This window comes from Rhododendron vialii, chromosome 4a (genome assembly GCF_030253575.1).
Source record: "Rhododendron vialii isolate Sample 1 chromosome 4a, ASM3025357v1".
NCBI classification, from domain to species: Eukaryota; Viridiplantae; Streptophyta; class Magnoliopsida; order Ericales; family Ericaceae; genus Rhododendron; species Rhododendron vialii.
The window spans coordinates 29,398,539-29,412,976 of NC_080560.1; the positions used below are offsets into that span (position 1 = coordinate 29,398,539).

Consider the following 14,438-nt stretch of genomic DNA (forward strand, 5'->3'; position numbering starts at 1 on the left):
GCCTTTTCCTCTGCTGGCAATGATTCCCCTACCAAGAAATATCTTTCTGGATCAATTTCGTTGATCTGGATTTTCTCCAAGCCCTCAACCACCTTTTCAGCCGGACTCCTTCCAACATCCTCGATAGTTGGTTGATTTGGTATTTCTAATGTATGAACGTGGTGGACCTTTGGGGCTCTTTTAATGATGGAGATTAAACATTGTTGTGCCACTTTCTGATTGCCTCTAAGTACCTCAATCCCATTCGATCCTGGGAACTTCACCATCTGGTGATAAGTCGAAGAGACTGCTCTCATCTTGTGTAACCATGTCCTTCCTACAATCGCGTTATAGGAAGAAAGAACATCGACAACTAAAAAATCAGTCCTCAACACCACTGATCCAGCCCGAACAGGTAGTGTTACCTTTCCAAAAGGCCAGACTGCTCCTGCACCGAACCCAATCAGAGGTGTTGTAGATTGCTCTAAGTCTGTTTGGGCCAATCCCAGCTTCTTGAATGCATCGTAGTACATCACCTCTGTACAACTTCCTGAGTCCACTAGAATCCTCTCAATGTCATATTCCCCAACTCGTAGGGTTACGACCAAAGCATCGTTGTGGGGTATTTGGACCTCTCCCAGGTCATCATCAGTGAATGCTATGCTCTCATTGCACACATCATTCTCTCGCCCTCTCTTGTTTCCCAGTCGCATCACATGCTGATCATGCTTTACTTGCCTTTGTAACAGCCTAACCTCATTTCTCGTATAAGGTGTGGCCAACCCATGTATCATATGGATTACTCCTTTAGGGTTTTGCTCGTAACCCAGTTCCATAGCTTTCTCTTTTTCCTTTGGATCCTCTTGGATAAATTCCTTGAGATAGCCCCGAGAGACCAAATCATCAAGGTGTCTCTTGTACATCTCACAATCCTCAGTCATATGGCCCCAATCTTTATGGTAACTGCAGTGCTGATTCGTAGCACGTTTTGCATCCTTGTCTCCGCCTAGACTCGGGGGCCATTTAAAATATGGCTGATTCTTTATTCGATAAAGAATCCTGTATGTTGGTTCCTTCCAAACCGTAGTGATAGAAAAGAAAGATTTGGGGTCAGGAGCTTGCTTATCCTTGTACGGCTCTTTCTTAGCCTGCCTATATTCCCTTCTCTCTCTATAAGTCTTGGGCTCTGGCTTATCCACCTTTTTGACAGGTGCCTTCGGCTGCTCGGCAATAGTCTTGCCATCCTCACGGAGTATGTCATCCTCCATTCTGGCGTGTTGTTCTATCCGTTCCATCAATTTTGCCAATGTGGCTACCGGATGTTTATTCAATGAGCGACGCAGTTCTCCCCGAACAGGTAAACCAGTCTTGAAGGTGGCAATTGCATACTCCTCACTGTAACTTTCAATCTCGTTGAAAGTTTCCCAGTACTTCTTTGCATAATCCCTGATCTGCTCGTTCTCCTCCTGTTTCATGGTGGATAGACTCTCAAAGGTCTTAGGGGCCTTTCTGCTCGTCAGGAACCGAACAGTGAATTCCTCGGCCAACTGCCTCCATCCTCGTATGGATCGCGGGCCCAATTTATGAAACCAGGCTAAAGCCACCTTACCAAGGCTGGAGGGGAACATCTTGCATAAGATGGCTTCATCTCCCTCGTGCATGAACATAGCCTGCTGGTAATGCTGGATGTGAGCTACGGGATCCGTATTTGTCTCGTAAAGTACAAACATACCGTGCTTCACTCTGCTCGGCAACCTAGCCTCTTGTAGCCTCTTTGCAAAAGGGGAGGCTGCAATATTACTTAGGGCCTTTCGTGCTGCTTCTCGTGCAGTCACTGTCCCATCCTCATGTTCCTTCGATTTGTGAGCCGTAGCCTCGACCCAATCAGCATCAGGCCTCTCGTACCTATCTCGATGATGCTTCCTTTTTTCCTCCTCTTCTGGGGTGGAACTTCGGTCTCTGCTCCTCCTTTTTCGTGAAGAAGCCCTTCTCACCGGTGTTCGGCTTCTACTTCTGCTTCTCCTTTTCCGTGGAGAAGCTTCGTACCTCCCTTTGTTAGGACTCCTGCTCGTTCTCCTTCGTGAATGAGTCTGCTTATGGACTACCAGAGTCCGTCCGTCCTTTTGGGAATTCCTACGAGAAAGTCCAGAATCTTCTGGGTGCTCCCGTACCCGCTGCAATTCCTGTATCTCGTACTCTCGTTTTTTAATCAAGCGAGCGTACTCCTCGATTTCCCTTCTCTTTTTATTGAGGACATCATTATCATTATATACACTTCTTGAATGGGTGTCTGACTCTTCTCTTCGAAGAGACTTACTCCTTCTCGTGGAGCCGGTAGCAGTTTTGTCTCCTTTTTCTTTGGAGTTATCTCTGTCATGTCTACCAGTGGGCTTTCTCGGAGCACCTGGTGGGGATTTATCTCTTCCCCCACCCAACTGGTCCTTTGGACTAAATGGAGTAACTGGATCTTCTTCCATCATGATTATTTTTCTGAAAAATTGTTCATTTCCCACAGACGGCGCCAATTGTAGGGGGATGAAAACAATTGATGCTTCGGATCAACTTGGATTGCAACGGCTTATTCGTGCCTTTTCACCGAAACCCTAATTCGTCGTCGAAACCCTAATCTGCAAAATAGACAGGGGGTGAGTGCACCTTTGCTTCTCGTGGCAAAGGCCCTCCGATGCCAAAGTTAGTATCACGTACTAGCAATCAAACCCTAATTATCAATAGGAAAGCAATCAGAATGCAGTTTATTGCGTACCTTTTGCCTTTAGGTTTACCTCATATTTATAGATTTGCGAATGCTTGTTGCCCAAGCATTCTTGTTGCCATAGGATTCCTAACTCGTATAGGAAACCTAGGATATCAAGGATTCTCGTTTCCTTTATCAGTTTATTAGAAAAGAGTCCTATTCGGATTCTTTTCCATAAAGAACCGAACATCCCATACTCGTTGGGTATCCTTCTCAGATCCTATATTCTTGGGATCTCATCCCTTAACGGGGTACCACTGTCTCTGGACCCTTCCAGAGTGTTCCCTTTACTCCAACATCTAATTGGAATTCTTTGTTCGTTCGGCTGTCTCACCGCCGAACAGACTACCTGGACTAATCATTTCTCATGTCATTGATCCATATTGCCGAACATTGTCTAGCACGATGACTGTCCCGTCTATATTCAAATTATGGTCCCACGTACCATTTGTTCGGATATCAATTGCATTGCTTTCAACCCGTCATCCCTCGTATCATGTGCTTGGTTCTTACTTCATCTGTTCGGCTGTATCATAACCGAACAGTCTGCTTAGACCAGCTACTTCACGTGTAACTTGGTCCAATGTAATCGGAACGTCTCTATCTGCCGAACAGTCAGTTTATACCCATGACTTCTCATGTCACTGGCCCTTATCGCTGTTCAATGCACTGACCGACGATCAGTCATGTTCAATTTCAAACGTGTTTTTATACAACACGTGTTCGGCAACTAGATGTACCTGTTCGGGAATACCTCCCTACACGCTGCACCTATACCACGTGTTAGGCTAACTCATTGAACAATATCATGTGTTCGGCCATACCAACGAGCACCTTTATGTGGTGCAGCCGACACTATTCAGCGTCACTGCCTAGCAACCTCAGGTGTTGCGCACCTGTTCGGCATCATGTCCTAGCACCCTCTGCCTACCAGCACACCTGTTAGGCATCATTGCCGAACACCCTCTGCCTACCAGTGCACCTGTTAGGCATTATAACCAAGCACCTTCACATGGGGCCGCCTAGTAGCGCACCTGTTAGGCATTATCATCTAGCACCTTCACATGGTGCCGCCTACCAGCACACCTGTTAGGCATCATTGCCGAACAGACTACCTGGACCAGGGACTTCACATGTCACTGGTCCCTGTCAATCACTTGGACCAATGACTTCACATATCACTGGTCCATATCACCGAACAGAATACTTGGACCAGTAACTCCTTGTGTTACTGCTCCTTTAACAATCTCCTGGTCCAATAACTTATAATGTTTTACTTGATCTTGACTCCGTACAGTCTTTCTGGACCAATGGCTTCTCATGTCATTGGTCCATATTGCCGACCACCGTCTTGCACAGCGACTGTCTCTATTGTACTTATACCATGGTCCTACGTACCATGTGTTCAAGCCTGTACGGGAATAACCCCTATAATTGCTCCCCAGCTTTACTTGCCATTTTTAACTCGAAATGACGAGCAAAGCTTCCTTATAACCGAGCAAAAAATCATTTTGCTCGCTATTTGCTCAATCCCAAACACAAATTCGATGCAACTTTCATCATCAAGCCAGGAAAAACGTGTCATTGTTTGGGCTGGATAGGCTTTTCCTGCCCTTTTTACACGTGGCACAATTCATACTTGCCACAATAAACGTGAATGGACACCCTTCAGGGAACGGAACGCCCAAACGGCGTATAGGGTGACGTTTCACATATGCCACCCCTTCTTATTAGGGTATATTTGTGTTTTTGTCCCATTTCAAACCCTCATCTCGCTTGCTAAGTCCCCCTCTGTAAAAGGAAGAAAGGCAATTCCCATTATTGAAGCATTGCTCATTGTCTCAAGAACCTTCCTTTTTGCACCAAGTTGACTCAATCTTAACTTCGTAAGACTCTGTTTATGCCTGGGAATTCTCTGGCTGTACATGTTGCCATCTGCTAAGTTCATTCGTTTTTCGCAATTTTCCAGTATTTGATTATTGCTTTGGCCCAAAGTTTTCTCGTACTCAGGGAATTCCTAGCAATGTTCACTACTTTAGAAGTACTCGTACTCATCCCAATTCTCGGCCGAACATGGCCGTTTCGGTTATTACTCAATGCCAAGACCTAAGTGCGTTTGGACTTGATTTAGGTCTTATATGTTGCCAAGGCCTAGGTTTCCTTTGCACCTTGCCTATCTCAGGTTTAGCTCATAGCCAAGGCTTAAGTTTGCTTGGACTTTGTCGATTTTGGCATTCCTCACTATCCTGGCCTAAGCATACTTGTTTTTAGCCAATCCACTGTTGTGCCTAGGTCTATGTCGTACCTAGCTTATCTCAGGCCTTACTCGTATCGGAGTAATGTTCACTGCTCAGGCCCCAAACTTCTTCGTGCTTGGGCCTTTATCTGACAATCTTCTCTTGTCATGATTCAAGCAATGTTCGCTACTCGGACCTTAAACGTCTTCACGTTCGGGTCTTAGTTTGTGCACGATGCACCCATATCCTAAGTTGTTTCGTACTTAGTTATATTCTGACATTTTTCACTATAAAGACTAGGTGTATTTACACCTAGCTATTTTTAGAGCAATATTGACTGCTCAGGGCCTAAGCGCATGCATGCTTAGACCCACTTACGTATACTAACGATGTTATTGCTCAGAGCAACGTTCATTGCTCAGACCCCAAACCTCTCCGTACTGGGGTCTACTTTTGACATTCTTCGTTGTCATAGTTTAGTTTTATCCGTACTTATTTTCAATTTAGCTTGTAGTCACCCAAGTTTTCGTGCTTGGTTACTTTTCAATTCTAGGCACTTAACTCTGCCTTTGTTTATGCTTGACATAGCCAAATACAATGAAGTTTTTTCGTACTTGTACTGTTTGAGCCTATCCATGTCGGCGAATCATCTAAGTTCATTCGTACTTAGGTAGCAGCCCAAGTGCATTCATACTTGGATTTTCTCAGCATTATTCGGTGCTGTCGGACTAAGTGTATTCGCACTTAGCCAAATCTCAACATTGTTCGTTGCTTTTTGCGAGGCAAATTTCCTTTAATCGCCTTTTGCTAGCCTTATTCGCAGCCAAGTTCTTTCACACTCGGTAGATACTTAGCAATCTTTATTGCTCTAGCATAACTGTTTTAGTCATTATCCAAGCTTATTCACACTTGGTATGCCTAAGTATATGCATACTTAGGTTTTGCTCATACTTGTTCAAACTCGGTGAACTATCTAAGTTTGTCCGTACTTAGCTTCCTTTTAGTATTATTCATTTCTTTTGGCCTAAGTGTCTTCCTACTTAGCCAACCGTTGCTTTCGGACTAAGTGTATTCATACTCAGCAAGTCTTCAGCAATATTCGTTGTTATAACCTAAGTTTTCTCGCACTTAGCAATATTATGAGTTCAATCATACTCGATTGGATTTCGGCACCCTTCATGGTCTTGGCTGAAGTTTATTCGCACTGAGCCGGATTCTGAGTTTGATCGTGTTCAACGAATATTTCTGATGAATGCTTTTGCTCCCCAACATAGAGGCAAAGTGTCCTTAGCATGTTCTTCCCAGGACCTCTTACTAAGTAATCCCATTACTTGACGTTATTTTGACTGATGGGCCTTCGTGGCCAAAGTATACCGTGCTCGGATGCCGATCGTAGCTGCCCAAATTTCATGTGAACTTATTAAGTTTTTCATACTTATCAATCTTATGTATCTCATACATAAGGTTAAGTTTTTCATTCTTAGCTACCTCTGTGCCTAAGTGTTTCATACTTGGCAACTCTCAAGCATAGTCAACGGTCGCGCATGACTCAATCTCCCGCTTGTTCATGCACATATAACTAAGTGTTATTAGTAAACCGTTCTATGCACATTCGAGCATAAACGTAAATGTTTCATACTTAGCAAGTTCCTAAGTTTCTCATACTTTAATATTGTTGTGCTTACATGCACACACCCTAGTTTCGTGTGTTTATTCATACACATCTAAGCATTTGTACTTAGTCGGGTTTGTGTGTTTCTTCGTACACCTCAACCATACTCAATTCTTACCAGATTTATTTATGGACGTAGGCCCTTCGTGCCTGGCCAATTTCGTGTGTTCATTCATACACACTTTTTGTACTGTGCTTGCTCGCCCAAGCGTTTGGCAAACTTGTGTGTTTATTCGTACACAATTAAGTATTTCATACTTTAACAAATTTGCGTGTTTGCTTGTACACGTCTAAGTTTCTCACACTTCTAAGTTTTTCATACTTAGCAAATTTGTGCGCTTGTTCGTATGTGCCTAAGTTTTTCTGACTTAGCTATTATTTCGTATATAGCATGGTATACCCAACCACTACTCCCCAATATGGGAACGAAAAGTTCCTTTCTTTTTTGAACCATATTCGATCATAGTTAACACAATCAAACTCAATTGTCATTATCAAAAAAGAGAATTTTATTCGTAACTCAAACTCAAAGGAATTTTATTCAACCTTTGCAACTAACTTGTAGTTTAAAAACATAACAAATGAATTTTATTCGTAGCTCCCCATCATCACGTAATGTTTATTGCTTAAGCCTTAGTGTCTTCGTACTTAGCCATATTCTAAGTTTGTTCGTACCCAATCAATCTTTGGCACTACTCATTGTCATGGCCAAAGATTATTCGCACCTAGCCAAATTTTGAGTTTGATCGTACTCAATCGGACTTGGGCATTACTCATTGCCATGGCTTAAGTTTATTCACACTTAACCAAATTCTGAGTTTAATCGTACTCAATCAAATTTCGGCATTATTCATTGCCATGGCCTAAGTTATTCATACTTAGCCAATTTCTGAGTTTGATCGTACTCAATCGAATTTCAGCATTATTCATTGCCATGGCCTAAGTTTATTCATACTTAGCCAAATTCGAAGTATGATCGTGCTCGATCGGATTTAGGCATCATTCATTGCCATGGCTTAAGTATATTCATACTTATCCAAGTTTTGAGTTTTTTCGTACTCATTTGTACCTTAAGCTTCTCATACTTTGTTCGGTTCTCAAGTTTCTTTCTTAAGTCATATTCGTACTTAAACTTGAAAAACAACAAGAAGTTTTCAAATTTCATTTTTATTGCTTCATTCCAAGTTTATTCATATTTGGATGCACACTCTCCTTGCTCCCTAGTATGGAGGCAAATTAAGTGACTTTGGGTCCATACTTAGCTTATTCACGCTAGGACCAAACACAAATAAAATTTTCATAATTATGTCACAAAGCCACTCGTAGCTGAATACTTTCTATGGAATTCTGATCATAATTCCCCTATAGCAACTCGTAGCTAATAAATCACAATAAGCAATAGTTTCTACGGAATTCTATTCATAATTCTCCTATAGCAACTCATAGCTAAAATATAAATTACAATAAGTAATTCCACTACTTACCTGTATATTCCATGGCATTGGCATTGGATTCCCATCCGAGACTTTGAGGCGATAAGCTTCAATCTCAGCTATCTCTATAACCTTGTATGGTCTCTCCCAGTTCAGACCAAGCTTCCCATTCCTGGGATCTCATGTGAAAACTTCCTATGTTTCTCAGTCTTCAGTACTTTGGGCACTTCGTAGCCCGACAAACAAGGCTTCGTATTTATTCAAAGCACTGAGCTTTTAGCTGAACAACCAGCTCTAGCATCAGACCCTTAGGAGAGCATATCATAATTCATGCTCCTGAATCCTGGACTGTAAAAATATAATTTTCACTCCTCTTGATCCTGCTCAGTGGATTCCTTCTTACATCGTAATTCCTCCTTCGAGGGTTTATTACGAGCACAATGTTGTGCAGCAACTATACACTTTCCAGGTTTCTGTTCGTAAAGGGCTCGGATCTTCGGTTCGTCGCCTATTCAAGCACTACCTGAATTCTCCACCTTTCGTAGGCATCTCTATAAGTCTTTAATTTCTTGCTCTCGTTTTTCATACACCAAGCAATTTCTTCAATATCACATTCTCTCTTTGAGACCCTTCGCAGTCTCGAGAACATTGTGATCGCCTAACAAACTTAGACCAATTTTCCTAATCATCTAACAAATTCAGATTGGCCTTCGAGAGCACCTAACGAATGTGTACTGCTCTGCTCGATTGCCTAAAAAACTTAGACAACTCCGTGCAGTTGCATAGCAGATTTAGACTGTTCCACCCAATCGATTAACAGATATTCAAACATCACTGTGTTGATGTCGAGCAGATTCAAACTGCTCCTTACGATTGCCTGGCAGATTTGAACTACTCTGCACGATCACCTAGCAGATTCAAACTGCGTTGTGCTGATGCCGAGGAGATTCAGATTGCTCCTTAAGATTGCCTAGCAGGTTCAGATTGTGTTGTTGCCTAGCAGATTCAAACTGCGTTGCGCTGATGTTGAGCATATTCAAACTGCTCCTTAAGACTGCCTAGCAGATTCAGACTGCGCTGTTGCCTAGCAGATTCAAACTGCACTGCGCTGATGCTGAGCAGATTCAAACTGCTCCTTACGATTGCCTTGCAGATTTAAACTGCTCTGCGCGATCACCTAGCAGATTCAAACTGCGTTGTGCTGATGCCGAGCAGATTCAGACTGCTCCTTAAGATTGCCCAGTAGGTTCAGACTGCGTTGTTGCCTAGTAGATTCAAACTGCGCTGCGCTGTTGTCGAGTAGATTCAAACTGCTCCTTATGATTGCCTGGCAGATTTGAACTGCTCTCCGCGATCACCTAGCAGATTCAAAGTGCTTTATGCGGACGCCTAATAGGTACAGGTTGCTCTTCGCGATTGTCTAGCAAATTCGGATTGCTCTGCGCAATCGCCTAGCAAATTCAAATATGCCTTTGTGGCTGACTAACAAGTTCAGATTGCTCTTCGCAATCACCTTGGCGATTTGGACTGCTTTGACTTCCATCTCAGCATCTTGATGTGCTCCCCCAATCCTAGGAGCATACAATACTGAAGGACTTGCTCATAGCCCTACTCAGTGCTTTCTTCGGAGCACTAGAAAAATATGTCCTATCCTTTTCCCTCTTGGATCATCCTCCATTCGTGGAGTCTTTACGCTTCTAGAAAACATTGTTGATCTCAGAGAATTACTCCGTTTCCCACAGACGGTGCCAATTGTAAGGGGAAAAAATCCGCTTATTATTCTTTCAACATCTCCTGAGATCAACGTGCATGCCTTCTTGCCGGAACCCTAATTCGTCGTCGGAACCCTAATCTACAAAACAGACAAAGGGTGAGTGCACCTTTGCCTCTCGTGGCAAAGGCCCTCCGATGCTTAAGTTAGTATCACGTACTAGCAGAGAAACCCTAATTATCAATAGGAAATATCGAATAATGCAACGTATTGCGTACCTCGCTTCGTGGGTGTTACTTCTTATTTATAGATGTAGACTTACTTGTCCTCCAAGTCTCCTTTTCTGCCTAAGATTCCAACATCATTAGGAACCCTGGCCCATATGGAATTCCCTCCCATATGGTAACTCAATTATAATCCCTTTATTCATGGGACACTTGCCTATCACGTAGGATTTCCTTTCTAGAACCTTCTGGAACAGCGATCCAGATAGAGTTGGTCCAATGTACATCGGCGGTGTCCAATTACTACGGTGCACCTGTACCACGTGTTAGGCTAACTCATTGAACAATATCATGTGTTCGGCCATACCAACGAGCACCTTTATGTGGTGCAGCCGACACTATTCAGCGTCACTGCCTAGCAACCTCATGTGTTGCGCACCTGTTCGGCATCATGTCCAAGCACCCTCTGCCTACCAGCACACCTGTTAGGCATCATTGCCGAACACCCTCTGCCTACCAGCGCACCTGTTAGGCATTATTACCAAGCACCTTCACATGGGGCCGCCTAGCAGCGCACCTGTTAGGCATTATCACCTAGCACCTTCACATGGTGCCACCTACCAGCACACCTGTTAGGCATCATTGCTGAACAGACTACCTGGACCAGGGACTTCACATGTCACTGGTCCCTATCAATCACTTGGACCAATGACTTCACATATCACTGGTCCATATAGCCGAACAGAATACTTGGACCAGTAACTCCGTGTGTTACTGCTCCTTTAACAATCTCCTGGTCCAATAACTTCTCATGTTTTACTGGATCTTGACTCTGTACAGTCTTTCTCGACCAATGGCTTCTCATGTCATTGGTCCATATTGTCGACCACCATATTGCACAGCGACTGTCTCTATTGTACTTATTCCATGGTCCTACGTACCACGTGTTCAAGCCTGTACGAGAATAACCCCCTACACTGTAGGTGCTGTCTTGGGCCAAAGGAAGGACAAACACCCCTATGTGATCCATTACGCAAGCAAGACATTGAATGACGCGCAGATGAATTACATTACCACGGAGAAAGAGTTACTTGCGGTAGTGTTTGCTCTTGATAAATTTTGGTCTTATCTCATTGGTGGCACCTCTATTGTTGTGTATACGGACCACTCTGCTCTCAAGTACCTGCTTACCAAGCAAGATGCCAAAACTCGTTTGATACGATGGATCCTACTTCTCCAAGAGTTCAATTTGACTATCAAGGACAAAAAGGGTGTCGAGAATGTGGTAGCCGACCATCTATCAAGGCTGCAGTTCGAGGATCCTACTCTGAGTTTACCTACTGAGGACACGTTTTCGGATGAACAATTGTTTGCTGTTTTGAGTACCCCATGGTTTGCGGACATAGTGAATTATTTGGCTACGAGACTCCTACCGCCACATTGGTCTCCTCAAGAACGTCGTCGGTTCCTTCATGAAGTACGAATGTTCTCTTATGATGACCCTTGTCTTTTCATGTATTGTCAAGATCAAATAGTGCGCCGTTGTGTTCCAGATTCAGATCAACGAAGAATTCTTGAGTTTTGTCACTTAGAAGCTTGTGGAGGCCATTTCTCTTCTAAGAAGACTTCTGCCAAGGTGCTACAATGTGGATTCTATTGGCCAACCTTGCATAAGGATGCTCATCACTTCTGTGTCGCTTGTGAACGTTGTCAAAAGCTTGGGAGTGTGTCTCGGAGGGACAAAATGCCGTTGACTAACATTATGGTGGTTAAGATCTTTGACTGCTGGGGCATAGACTTTATGGGACCGTTCTCCGTTTCTTTCGGCAACTTGTACATCTTATTGGCGGTCGATTATGTTTCAAAATGGGTAGAAGCCGTCGCAACACGTACCAATGATGCCAAGGTAGTGGTGGAGTTTCTCAAGGACAACATTCTTTCACGTTTTGGGATGCCGAGAGCAATCATAAGCGACCAAGGAACTCATTTTTGCAATCACATTTTTGGGGCTTTGATGAAGAAGTACGGTATCACCCACAAAGTCTCCACTGCTTATCATCCACAGACAAATGGGCAAGGTGAGTTGGCGAATAGGGAAATCAAGCACATTTTGGAGAAGACGGTGAATCCAAACCGGAAAGATTGGAGTCTTCGTTTGACCGATGCACTTTGGGCTTATCGCACAGCATACAAGACCATCTTGGGATCTTCGCCGTATCGTTTGGTTTTTGGAAAAGCATGCCATCTTCCGGTAGAGCTCGAGCACAAAGCATATTGGGTAATTAAGACACTGAATTATCATTTACTGGCAGCCGGAGCACACAGAAAGCTCCAACTCAATGAGCTTGAAGACATTCGGAGAGATGCTTATGACAACATTTCCATTTACAAAGCAAAAGTCAAGGCCTTCCACGACAAGCGAATTCACTGGAAAGAGTTTGAGGTTGGACAAAAGGTACTCCTATACAACTTTAAGCTTCATTTGGTTCCTGGTAAATTATGTTCTCGTTGGGCTGGCCCTTATGTTGTTGAACATGTTTATCCTCATGGTGCTGTTGATGTGTTAAATCCAATTAATGGTAAATCTTTTAAAGTTAATGGCCAAAAGCTTAAACCGTTTCTTGGTACTTTTGAGGTTGGAGAGCCGGATGAGGAGTTGATTGATCCAGTTTACATGGTCGATCCGTTGATCTAGCTTGTTTTCACTATGTTTGCACGGGGAGTGAAAGCGTAACCGCTGAACTTAATTGTTTGTCGGACCCGGCCCTCGGGTAGGGGGTACCCTCCATTGACTTGGGTATATGTAGCTTCGCACGTCGCTACTAAAAGAAGGATCGTGTGCCCAGCTCCGGTTCGAAGGGCAAATCATTTAATATCAGTGACATAGGGCTTTAATTGGCTCTTCTGATAGGAGTAATTCACAGTAAAACACTCACGTCTTCCAGATTAGCCCCAACGGGGGCGGTATAGATCCTTAGGTTAGGCCTTGATACTCTCGTGCTAACGCACTTGACTTTATCTTGTTGCTTGCCTGGTTACGATCTTAGGGGACGCTGGACTTCATTGTTTGGCGGAGTCTAGCTGTGACTTTGACGCTCTGAGTTCTGATATTAAATTGTATATATTGTACATATTTGTTTTGCCATATTTAGTTTCATATGCATATTTTGTTTGGTTATGTTATGTTTTTCTTGTTTTGAATAAAGTCTTGGAGACACCTCACATGCAAAAGATTTCATCAATGTGTTAGTGTAAAAAGGGCTTTCATTAGTTCTTCTTGGTAATAGTTTATCGTTAATGATCCATGCTCTCCGCGATTGCCCATAATCGGAGGCAACTTAGGTCTGTGAGTGAGGTTTGATATTGCCTAGAGTGCACGCTAGGTTGTATTGCATCTTACTTTGTTTTGATCCTAGGGGACGCTGAACTTAGTTGTTTAGCGAGGTCAAGCGATAAATTTTATTACGGGCGCTAGCATAACAAATTTTCGACGGTCTAGTATAGCCACCCATTTCTTACCTCAACGGTAAGGGATGGGAAGAAAAGTATGACTCGTGTGATCGCGTGATGATCGGGTGGTGCATTGCATTCCATTCTGTTTTGCATGTCGTGTTTAATTGTTTTGTATGTTTTCCTTCGTGTTCTCTTTACCTTTTATCTTTTTACTTTTTGTTTTGTTTGGAAGCCGGATAACACGGGCCGGTGTTTCTAATGTCATATGTTTTGTGGAAAGTCGTCCTCTTAAGTCTTCTGCAGGGTTTATTTGCTACCACACCAGCCTTGGTAGTTTGGGCCTAAAGCCGGAGTGAGTGAGGTGTTCAGGAGCCATCAGCATGGGTGTGGCTAAGCGCCACGGTTGTTAGTCTGATAAAGCTTTGGATATGGCCCAATGTGACTAGCTATGGTTCCGAGTTGGTAGAATCAAAGGAGTAAACCCTGGAAGCATCTAATCTGGCTGGAGCAAAACATTGACATGAAATCCTCCAACTTGGTCGAGGTATTTAGGGGTTGACATTCCCCTTGGACGGTACATTCGCGCACTCTTCCTCTCTTCGTTCTTGTTCTTAATGCTATGAGGGTATAGCATCGCTTTAAGTTGGGGGGAGGGGTTAGCTTATATGCTATTTGTTTGCATTTTTGTTGGAAAATTTGAAAATTTCAAAAACAATTGAAAATTGAAATATCCAAAAAAATGAGAAAATGAAAATATTTCAAAAATAAATAAAAGCTTTTTACTTGCAATCCTTCCTTTTATTTTGGTGTTTGGTTCTTTTTCATGACTTGTTGCATGCTCAATAATTGTTAGTTGGCAAGAGTTCGTAGCAATCCTAAGAAATTTTGTGCTTCTCAATTTGCATGCTTAGTTGAAAGTTGAACGGTTTAGGTGTTGAGTATAGTTTTTGAACAAGTTTTGGCCCATATCTCCA

The 14,438-nt window shown here is 43.1% G+C and overlaps 1 pseudogene; it reads left to right on the top strand.

Annotated features, from left to right (window-relative positions):
- LOC131323882 (uncharacterized) overlaps positions 1-14,438 on the top strand; it is an 85,355-nt pseudogene that overhangs the window by 10,566 nt on the left and 60,351 nt on the right.